This window comes from Euprymna scolopes, chromosome 13 (assembly GCF_053919585.1).
Source record: "Euprymna scolopes isolate OS-2025 chromosome 13, ASM5391958v1, whole genome shotgun sequence".
Classification (NCBI taxonomy): domain Eukaryota; kingdom Metazoa; phylum Mollusca; class Cephalopoda; order Sepiida; family Sepiolidae; genus Euprymna; species Euprymna scolopes.
This window is the reverse complement of record NC_136494.1, coordinates 108,732,359-108,745,153: the sequence shown is the minus strand read 5'-3', so window position 1 is coordinate 108,745,153 and position 12,795 is coordinate 108,732,359.

The following is a 12,795-nucleotide window of genomic DNA, read 5'->3' as shown; positions in this document are numbered from 1 at the left end:
ATTCATGTTTAATCTGAAACAAATAAACGCAAGTGTATATCGGTAAATCATGGTTTTACACCCAAATCGATAGAGATGTTCGCACACCCTTAATATCCAATGCTATATCTACTTGTATATTTTTTTTATTTTATCATACACATTTCTGCGCAGGTTATTTTGTCTAGTATGTGTATAAATAAAAATATTAAATGGAAAATTCCACGTCGGATTAATTTTACCAAAATTAAAATTTTCCATTAGTAAATTATTAGTAAATTAGTTAATAGGTAAAACTACGTGTCAGAATATAACGACATGGAATGGAAGTCCGAAATCAGAGATTATTAAAAAAAACGAAAACTTTCGTTTTGGTTGTTGAACTGAGAGGGTTCGGTTATTTTTTTAAGTTTTGTCTTGAAAAAGCGGAAGATTGGAGCATATAACTGTACAATGCTATAGCATAATTAAACATGATATTTTATGTTGTTGTCATGCTTTTAATTTTTTACCGTTTCGTAGATACAGAGGAATAGGGAAAAAACATGAGAAATGTGTAATGTGTTTCATTTACTACAGCCAGGACGACAGTTTAAAATCAACACGAATTAAGAGCAGAATAAGAGACATCACTAGATAATGAATAAACCACTTCCTCATAAGGAAACGTTTACAGGCAATGACTTAAGGATAAACCTTGCATTGTTAAATCTGTTATCAAATCGATATCCAAAGATTGATACAATGGAGAATTGGGAGTAGAGTGTAAGCCCCTATTCCTAAAAATGCACTCATAGTGTGCGTCTAAACTAGCCTCTAACAAGCGAGTCTATTTCATGGCTCTCTCGTTTGGCTTAGCTACGAATCCCGGCCAAACTGTTTATACTAACTGGGAGAAAGAGAAAAGGCGACCCACTGGCGCCTTAAAACCAGTCAGTTCGGGCAGGTATGCTCCGTCACCTAAAAGAAGGCAACTTTAATTCAAAACCTCCTCTGATTTGCAGGATTACCCCATCAGGGGAAAGGCTAAGAGAGTAAACCTTAACAGTAAATCCGGAGAAAGAGTCCCTAAGGCGACCTGATTTTATATTGTCATCACTGGCAACTCCTGTGCCGTAGCTAAACTCACACTGTATTGCGTCTTTGCATTGGCTCATTTGGCTTCGTGGAGAGGAGTATAGGTTTACGAGCAACAGCTATCCTCCCATATCACTCTGCCTAGGCTATGTAGCTCAACTGCTACACCCTCGTCTCGTAAGACAGATGGTTCTCAACACTAAGTAACGCAGTAATGAATGTATAAAAATTACATAAGGCGTCACTGTTGTTCGTAACGTAAAATAGGCAATACGTATTTTGAACGTAAATTTATTTGTATAAAATGAAGATAAATTGGAAATAACATAGCTGTTTGTATGGGTAATTATGAAACCTTTTCTTTTTAATTTTATTTCTATACAGAAACCATTCCAGAAAAGGCATGAAACTATTTGATTTAAGCAGCTGGAAATAAATATTTCAAAGTCAAAGCCCGCAGAAGATAAGGATTATATGGATTGATTCTGTAACAAGAAGAAGTAAGACCTGTCAGAAATATTGCTCGTGGAATCTACGGACTAAAGGACAAAACAAGAGAAGTTATATATACGAGGCTTGCGCAAATAAAATCAATGGCCATTTCATAATCCTTTTAAGCGATATTTCTGTTAAGGTTTTTTTCATTATTTCAAGGTTTATATCTGACCGCCATTGACCCCCTCATCTATTTTAAACTAACAAGTTTATTTAATTACACTTCAATTTTAATTACATTACTTCTGCGCCTGTTGTTTGCTGAAAGTACTGTAAGAAATTGGGTCCTATTAGTGCAATTAAATGCAAAAACGTATTTTAAAATAACATCTTTAATTTTCTTTATTAATCTCCCAACAACATGCATATCATTATTTGCCTTTTAACTAAAATTTAACTTGCGATTAGGCGATAGTTTTGAATTGCTGTAACTTGGATATTGCCATTTTTAATCAAAGGCCTCATTTTAAACAACGAAGTTTTATTAAGTTTTAAGTTTGCATTTCGGTACAGGAAAACGCCGGTTATCCCTGCTAGTGCAGTATCCATTTACTTGAAGTAATAGCAAACAACAGAAGAACAGTGGTTCTATTATATGCTAATCCTTTTTAAATGAAGTTAATAGTATCAGTGTTGATAAGTTGCGAACTAACATGTAATGAGAGGTCAATGTTTACACAAGATATTTTATCTTGCAAGTATGTTGTATTCCTTCTCTTCATGTGTATATGTAATGCGAAATGACAAAAAGTGTTTGTGTAACTATGTGTAAAATTATACACACATACACATATATACATGTGTGTCTATTGTGCAAGGCGTAGTTGACGTTTGAACGCAATAAAATGAGTAGGCTGTAATTTGTATGCTAAGACACTAGTTAATGTACACACACACACACACACACACACACACACACACACATATATATATATATATACATATATATATATATATATATATGGTTTCTAAAATTAAGAGGTAAAACATCAAATTAATTTATAAAGGTATATACAAGAATGCTCAATAGAGAATAGTGCGATTGTCTAGCTTTAATTAAAACCTATGTCGCTTCTGGTTTGGTGGTGGTCGTAACAGCAAAGACGTCAGTTTTTCTCCCCGTTCTTTTCCTTCTTTGCGGTACTGGTTCGGACCTGCCGTTTGTTTTGCTCAACATACACCTCCAAACATCCGGGAAACGCCGGGCACCCATTCTAGAATATCTATAAAAGTGAGAATGTCCATTTGTCTGTCTGTGTGTCTGTCTTTCCGTGTACATTTCCCTACCAAATAACTCTGTCACTTTTCAGTCTACAGACTCAAGATTTGACATAAGGGGCATTGAGATTTGGGAAAATCTTTTTAATTCGTTTTCGGCCATAAATTCGGCTTTCAAAGGTAGTTCGACCATTTGACCTTTGAAAACTCTACCAAACTTCTCCATCAAATTTGGTCTAAACACTTGAAATTAAAAATGTAACTTACTTGGATATGGATCAAACTTTTTAATTTGATTGGAGCCCCAAAACATAAATGTAAAGAGTTCAAAATTTGGGTCAAAATTTAAAAAAGAAATGATTTTTGCGGTGTCTACCAAATTACTCAGCAAATTTCTGGTCTACAAATTTGAAATTTTACATAAAGGGTCTGAAGGGATAGGGCTGGCTTTTCAATCGGTTTGAGCCGAAAATTTGAGTTACAAGAAATCAAAGTTCAAAAGAGTTTACCTTTGCGGTGTCCAGCAAACTACTTGGCAAATTTTGGGTCTAAACATTAGAAATTGTATATAATGGGTATTCAGACATGCGGCCAGCATTTTAATGTTTTGGGACAAATATTTGGCTGCCAAAAGGTCAAAGTTTGATTAGTTGACCTTTTCAGATTCTACCAAACTCCTCCGCCAATTTTTGGTCTAAACACTTGATATTGTAAATGTAGGTAACATGGACATAGGTCAAACATTTTATTTGGATTTGAAAGCAAAATAATAAATGTTAAGGGGTAAAAATTTGGGTCAAAGTTTGAAAAGAATTAAATCTGCTGTCTCTACGAAATTACTCAGACAATTTTTGAGCTAAACATTTGAAATTTTACATAAAAGAGTATTCGCATATAGGGCAAGTTATGAACAGTACAAAGGGCTCGGGCAGAAATGCAAGTAGTAAATAAGGTTAGTGTAGAGAGTAATAGTAAATTAATAGGAAACATTTTGGGTTTGAGATTAATAATGAATAAAGAGTAATTAAGTTGAGAGTTAAGAGTAATGTTGAATAGCGGGGACCAATACATATAACGATGATGAGGGAGAGACGGAGAGACATGCTTGGCACTTCATATATATATACTGAGGGTGATAGATGCACAGTTCTTATATTTCTTGTAACACATATAGAGAGGAGGAGAGATACATATTGTTGGTAGGGTTACGCAATGTTCATAATAAGATGTTTACAGACAAAACACATTTACCTATCAATTTGTGGAATTATGACAAAAAAAACAGTTACAAAATATTGATGGTGATTCTTTATTTCATTGGACCGGTCGAATGTTGATGACGCCAGGAATTAATATTGGTATATACATGATTTAATCTTGTACCCTTCGCTTCCAAAGGGACAGCTGACCACTGACTGCCAACTGACTGAATCTCCTGATCTCTGCTGACTGACTAGCAGACTCAATTGTTCTGCCTCAACTAGCCTGATCTGACTAACTTTAGCTCCTTTATTGGGAATCCCCCTTTTGCTCTAACATAAGAATTGTGTTTCCCAAACCTGTCCAATTCACGTGGCTATGCACACGTTTTCCATACACGCTTTTGACAACAAAAAGTATCCTCAAAATATACTCTAACCTATTTTAAACCTAACCTATTTTTAACAATGTATATTTAATTTGTATTTTTCATTCTTTTTAGCTGACATTTTTAATATTCAGCTTCATAAAAGAATTAAGAATCAATACTTTTTACAATATAAACAATATCTAACTGTTGATAATAGTGTTTCACAAAACACGTTTCTATCATTCCGATTTCTAACATTCTATTTCTTAATCTTTCTTGCAAACTCCGATCCTCGGCTTATCCTAATCTCATTTTCACTTATCTAATGTTCTTATTTACATGGAAAGGGACAGCTCTTTTTCTTGTAACAGTAATAGTAAATAAGTAACAAATAATTCTGGGTTTAAGATTAATGGTTAATTATAAGTAAATAAGTTTGGTGTTAAGAACAATAGTAAGTTAATAGAAAATACTTTTCGGTTTGATATTAATATTGAATTAATAGTAAATACGTTTGGAGTTGGGAAAATAGTAAATTAATAGCAAATAATTTTGGGTTTGAGATTAATAGTGGATTCTTAGTAAATAGGTTTGGAATTGAAAACATAGTAAATGAATAGTAAATCATGTTGGAGTTGAGATTAATAATGGATTAATCTATCTATTTATCTATCTATCTATCTTTCTATCTACAAAAGTGAAAATGCATGTTTGCCTGCGTGTGTCTCTGTGTACATTTCCCTAACAAATAAATCTGTGAATTTTCGGTCTACAGACTCAGGATTTTACATAAGGGTTTTTTTTTTACATGGGGATCACAACTTATCAACGTCCGTAAGCAACACGGGGATAAGGGCTATTTTGTGTACAATAATCAATGGGATAATATCGTAGTAATAGTTGGTATTGGATCTTGGATAAAACGTCTTCCTTAAGGGGGCGATTAATCAGGAAATTGTTTATGCTGGACTTGCAGACGTCCAAGTTGTAGTCAGGTGGGAAACAGGCAAACGGAAGAGAATTCCACAGGCGTGCACTTCTCAGAAAACAGCTATGTTTATGGAATCTACGTTTTGATTTAGGCACAGATAAAGAGTGGGGGAAATTACAGACAGTAGTTTTAGCTAGACAGGTGTTTATCATGAAGGATTGGCGAGTGGAGACCAGAGATTGAGCTCGGACGAGCACTTGCCATGGAAATAACGATAAAACAAAGACAGGCTCGCAACGTCTCTTCTGTGGGAGAGAGGTTGCAGGGAAGAGAAGGGAGCATCCCCCACTAAGCCACGACATCTATTTTGTACTTTGTACAAGCAGGATAGGCTGTTTTTTTGAAGCTCTAGCCCAGATGAGGCAGCAGTACTCCATCTTTGGGCGTACTTGGCTTTTATAGAGGTAGAGAATTGCATCAGTAGTGAGATAAATTCTAGAGAGGAAGAAGGATCCTACCATTTTCCCAGCGGCCCGGGCAACAGACTTGATTTCAGATTAGGAGTAAAGGTCAAACCCAGGAGCTTGTCAAAACATGAAGCCTCCCCAAGACGAGAGCCATCCATTTCAATTGATGCTAGATGAGGAACAGAGCGTTGATGATGTAAAGTTAGGAGCTTGGTTTTAGATGCATTAAAAATAACCAGCCATCTCTTCCCCCACGGAACGACACGCTCAAGATCAGAGGAGAGGGAATCTGAGAGAGCTTTGTCATTTACGGCCTTTGATGTGTTGCCGTAGAGTGTCGTGTCATCAGCATAGATTTCAATGAATGAATTTAGTATGTGTTTTGGGAGATCATTGATGTAGATCAGGAAGAGAGTTGGGCCCAGGATGGACCCCTGGGGGACTCCAGCATTAATACTGTGGGCTTCAGATTTCTGCCCATCAACCACTACTCTTACCAGCCTATCAAAGAGAAATGATTTAATTATTGAGAAAACATTTCCAGTAATCCCGTAGCTGAAAATCTTGTGAAGTAGGCCCTTATTCCAAACATTATCGAATATGATATGTCAAGAGTAATTGCCCTAGAAAGGAAGCCTTTGTCGAGAATTCACTAATCCTATGAGATATAACTGATAGCACATCTGTGGTAGATCTAGCAGAACGGAAGCCATATTGCATGTCACTAAGGAGGTAATTTCTGCTGAGGTAGTTTACTACTACTTTATTTAATATGGATTTCGGTAACTTACTCATGACACACAAGAGACTTATTGGTCTGTACTGAGAGGGGGATGATTTATCATCTGAGTTCTTAAATACAGGGCATACTTTTGGAAAGCACTTCTTCTTAAGGCAACGCTTAAACAGTTTCGTAAGTATGGGAGCAAGTTCTGGTTGAAGCTTTTTTAACACTATAATTGGAATGCTGTCAGGGCCAGTTGCTTTACTGGAATCAAGGTTCTTGATTAGTTTGGCGACCTCGTGCAAAGCTATGTTGTCTGTTGTAGGAGGAAATACGGGGAGTTGATGCCCTTCATCGCAGAAGGTAGGGTTAGCTGCAAAGTTATTGGCAAATAGTTTGGCCTTGTCTGATGCTGATGAGATGACCTTAGGTTCAATGATGGTGGTTGGGATGGGACGCACGCTTCTGTTCAGGATCCTGTTTGCTATTTGCCAAAACTGGTGGGAACCAAGCCGCTGCTCAGCTACTTTGGATTTGACGGACTGAGCATATAGCTCTCTTGCATTTTTTATTACTCTTTTACAGTGGTTGCTGGCAGTCCTGAAGGCAGCTTTAGTCTCAGTGCATCTATTACGTTGGTAGCTATGGAAAAAAGTGATTTCTGTGCGCAATGGCAGCTGCACATTCTTGGGAGAATCATGGTGGCTGTTATATTTTTGTTGGAATTTTTTGAATGGTATGAATCGGTCTATGCCTACAATTAATCATTCGGTAAAGCCTGGTACTATAGAGGATACATCCTTTTTAAACATGGAATGCAGAGGTCGATCAGATATGAATGTACGGAAGCTATCCAAGTCAGCCATAGAGTATCGATATACAGTACGGTGGAGAGGTATATCTGAAGACTTAGTACATTTCATTTTTATCTTAACTGATACCACTGTGTGATCGGAGGATCCCAGGGGAGATAGGACGGAACATGAACATAGCTCAGGGGAAGTTGTGAGAAAAATGTCTACAAGGCTTGCATACTGACCAGTAGTATCGGGCACAGGGGTGGGTTCATGAACAATATGAGTGAGGTCATAGGCAATGGCAAAATCATGACAGAACCTCCACTCATCATCTGTCTTATTTGAGTGGGTCAGCTATTTCACATTATGGACATTGAAGTTACCGCAAATGTGAATAGTAGCCGAAGGATGAGCAGACAGGATGAGGTCAATTTTCTCAGATATAATCCTAAGGACAGTAACCCCGTTGTTGTGGGGGCGATAGAGAGCAAATATGAATGCGGTGGTGTAAGCAAGTGCAACCCGGAAGCACATATAAGGTAAATTAGGGTCTTCTCTTGAGATATTTCTACCACACCAGAAGCCATCTTTAATGTAGGCGCATATTCCATGCCCATGGCGATCTTGGGGGTCAGATTTAGATGTTAAGTTAGAGTATTCTTTTTATTATGAACTCAGCTTGGGAAGTGGTCAGCTCTATGCCAGTTTCGCTTAGAAAGAATAAGTCCGGTTTCCTCTCAGGTAATTGGGTTTCAACCTCTGTAAGGTTGGGTACTGAGATTTGGAAAAATCTCTTTAATTCGTTTTTGGCTAGAGATTTGGCTGTTGACGGCAAAATGTTCAACGATTTCACCTTTTAAAACTCTACAAATCTCCCCCGCAAATTTTTGGTCTAAACACTTAAAATGTTAAATGTTGGTTAGTTTGACATGGATCAACTTTTTAATTTGATTTGAGCCCCAAAATATAAATATGAAGGGGTCAAAATTGGGGTCAAATTTAAAAAAAAAATAACCTCCGCGGTCTCTACGAAATTACTCAGCCAATTTCTGATCTAGACATTTGAAAATTTTTAAGAGTATTTACAGATATGGCAAGCTTTTCAGCGAGTTGGATCGAAAATTTGAGCTTCCAAGGGTCAAAGTTCAAAAGAGTTGGCATTTGCGGTTTGTAGCAAACTTCTCAGCCAATTTTATGTCTAAACTTTTGAAATTTATACATAACGAGTATTCAGACATGCGACAACATGAAAATGGGGTGAAAATTTGGCTGCCAAAGATCAAAGTTCAAACATTTGACTTTTGCAGATTCTACCAAATTCCTCCGCCAGTTTTGGGTCACATGACCTGAAATTTTAGATGTAGGTAACTGGGATATAGGGGAAACACTTTTGATTCGACACCAAAATAATTAATGTTCATCATCAGATGAGGGACTCCTTGCCCGAACCAATGTGACTCTTCCCCTCCAGTTTCCTCTCTTTCATCAGCTGCCTCAGATCTTTAGGTTCACAGTTAGCGTCGTGTGCTATTTGCTGAATGTACGTGGATCTAGGTCGCTGTATCGCGGAGTCCAAAACATCACCAACCAATTCATGTGTGCTCCTCATACAATAACCAGCAAATCGTAGGCGGCTTTCTCTGATGGCAATATATATGACAGTAAGGTTGCCTTAAAGTTGCTGCTTTGTGGGATGATTTTGTCAAGATATATTTAATACTGTTCATAGCATACGGGTGTATGTGCCGTCTAGTTTTCTTTCCAATCTTTTGCTGAGTGTCCAAGTTGTAGCACCGTAAACAAGGACAGACTCTACCACTGCCCTGAAGAACTGCCTTTTCAGTTTGTTAGTTAGTCCTGAAGTCCATGCTGAACGTAGCCCATCCAATGCGGCCCATGCTTTGGAGATGCGAATTGCGATATATGTGGAAGCTATGTTTCTGCCCAGATATGTAAACTCAGCAACTTCTTTTAGTGTTGATCCAACCAGAGCCTTGATTTCTCCTTTCACATTGAAAGTCATAAACGTTGTCTTATCCGCATTGTTGTGAAGACCAATGCCATTTGCGGAGTTTTCTAGCTTACGTAACAGTGTTTGCGCATCAGCAGTGTTGTTCGCAAACAAAGCAATATCGTCTCCGTAATCTGCATCAGTTATGTGTGCTGATTGATGACGTCTGTTTCTGGATACATTTAGGGTGAAGCCTAGCGTGCTGTGTATATACATAGAGGTACGAAGTACAATATATAAAATAATATATATATATATATATATATATATATGTGTGTGTGTGTGTGTGTGTGTGTGTGTGGGTGTGGGTGGGGTGTATATATAAATGTTAGGGGCCAGAATCGGGGTCAAAGTTTTAAAAAATGACTTTAGCGGTATCTACAATATTATTCAGACAAATTTTGGTCTAAACAGTTGAAATCTTACATAAAGTGCATTCACACGTAGGGCAAGTTATGAACAGCATATAGGGCCCGAGCAAACCCAGGCAGAAATGCAAGTTGTAAATAAACTTGGTGTTAAGAGTATTAGAAAATTAATAGTAAATAATTTTGGGTTAGAGATTAATAGTTAATTAAGAGTAAATAAGTTTGGAGTTAAGAATAATAGTAAATACGTAGCAAATGTATTTGGTGTTTTAGATTAATATAGTGAATTAATAATAAATAGGTTTTGAGTTGAGAATAATAGTAATTTAATAGCAAATAATTTTGGGTTTGAGATTAATAATGAATTATTAGTAAATAGGTATGGACTTGAGAAACATTAGTAAATTAATAGCACATAATTTTCGGTGTGAGATCAGTAATGAATTAATAGTAAATAAGTTTTGATTTATGGGCAAAAGTAAATGTTCATCAAATAATTTTGGATTGGATGTTTATAGTAAATTATTCGTAAATAAGTTTGGAGTTAAGAACAATAGTAAATTATTTACAAATAATTTATGCTTTGTGATTAATAGTGAATTATTAGTAACATGTTTGGAGTTGAGCAAATAGTAAATTAGTAGCAAATAAATTTGGGTTTGAGATTAATAATGAATTAATAGTAAATAGGTTTGGAGTTGAGAGCAATACTAAATTAATAGCAAATCATTTTGGGTTGACATTATTAGTGAATTAATCTATCCATATATCATTAAAAGTGAACGTGTCTGTGTGTGGCTGTGTGTTTGTGTGTGCATATTTCCCTACGCAATAATTCTGTCAATTTTATGTCTGCATACTCGAAATTTGATATACAGGGTACTGAGATTTGGGAACATTTTTGTAATCCGTTTTCGGCCAGAAATTTGGCTGTTAAGGGGTCAAAGTTCAACGATTTGTACCTTTGAGAACCCTACCAAACCTCCGCGAATTTTAGGTCTAACGGCTTAAAATTTTAGATATAGATTTCTTGGACATGAATATAAGTTAGGGGTCATGATAGGGGTCAAATTTTAAAAAAGTAACAGCCTTTTGTTTTTGGCTCAACATACACCTCCAAACACCCGGGCAACGCCGAGCTGAAATGCTACTATATATATAATAATATATATATATGTATATATATATATATATATATATATATACTTACATATATGTATGTATATATACATACCCCCACACACACACATATATATGTATGTATATATATATATATATATATAAAGTTATTCATATTTTTAAACTAGAAACATGCTAAACCCTAGATGAATAAAATCAAACGTTTTGCTCTTCTTGTATTTAAGTCAATATATAATAAAGATAATCTTTAGTACTAGAACCTTTATTTGAATATTCATTCATTTTGTTACGTGATTCTAATTCTAAAAAAATGATCTAACATTAATGGATCCTTAAAAGCAATTTAGATACACAGAATCTTGCTAGTTTTTTTAATTACTTCCACTCAATTTAATGCAAATCATCTTATGTTTATTATACAACCAAAGGTTGTGCACATAGTTTGTTCCCTAAAATCCCTTACAAATAATAAAAATATAGCCATATTAAAATAATAATAAAAGATAGCTATATTTATGAATTGATTTCCAATAATTATGGTTTATATTTTATAACATGAACATATACAGACATTTTCTCATATAGATTCCATAAACTAATTGCTTCCCTTAAAAGAATGTAAATTAAATTATGTATTTTTTCATGCTTACGCCTAGCCTCCGTATTTGCAAATAAATAATGATCAGTTACTTAGTTTGGGGAATATCCCGTACATAAAATATAAACGTAAACACACATATACCTATATATATATATATATATATATATATATATATATATATATATATATGCAGAAAGGTAGTAAATGACAGCCAGAGACCAATCCAGACATTCAGTATGAAAATACTGATAACGTTGTGAATTTTTAACCAAGACGAATTGACTGCTCCATCTTAAGGTGAGTTTTGCAGTAGCGTCACATGTCAAATGTTTATGAACTACCATGATACAGTGTCTGTTGTATAGACTGTTTTAAAAATTATTGTGCGTAGACAGGTAAGATCTCACTGAAACATTTAATTACGTAAGGAAAGACCGGAATAAATACAGGTATGCATCGTTGATTTTTGTTACACTTCTGCAGTAATATCAGTAACTGAAAAACCGTATAGAAGTGGCAATAGTGCACCCATCTAACATTTTGTTGTGTTATTTGTTATACTTATTTATCAGAAGACTATCATCATGCAAATATTAGTACTGCAATCTCTAAGACTATTACAACGAAGTTTGTAATTTGGAAATTAAGGATAATAGTTCAATTATCTTTTACATGGTGGAACGATAAAAGTGTCATCCCAAAGAAAACAATACCACAGCTTTATTTTTAAACTTTTCTTTGAAAAATTATTTAAAGTAACTTGATTATGTAGTCGAGCTGACATCTTTTTAATGTAGCCGTCATTAGCCTCAGACAGCGCCTCGATAGGGGTCCTGAACTGGGACTACACCTATTCCACAACACCGGCGAGACTTCGGTAGTTACCTGGCAATCAGGCTGTCTTTGTTGTTGTGGGAGCTCATATTTGCGATGTTCTCGAAGTATGACCAAACAAATAAGTGCAACGGGTTTAGGTTGAGAGGGAGGGAGCCAGTGAGGGAAGGGTATAAAATCGTAGAACTCCTTCTGAAGCCAACCCTATGCCTCTTTGGACTTGTTAGCCGGCGCCGAGGCGTATTGCCACGACCAGAGTGTGCCAGAGGCAACCTGATTGCAGGAGGGGATCATCACACTCTTCAACACACCCAAGCACACTTCGGTGTTGACTTTCAACTGACTTCAAAGAGGTGAAATGGCATGATGTTACCTTCACTTGAAACTACACCAAGTACCATAACAGTGGCCGGAAACTTTGTTTTAATCATTCTGGACACGTCCCTATTATTCGTGGCAATCCATCGAGGCATGTGGAGGATGCTGGCAATGGTTCTGTTGCCATAACTTGAATTGATAGCGAGCATGTCCGATCTCCCCCATTGAGTATTGTCTCACTTTCAGACATGATACAAGGTCCCTA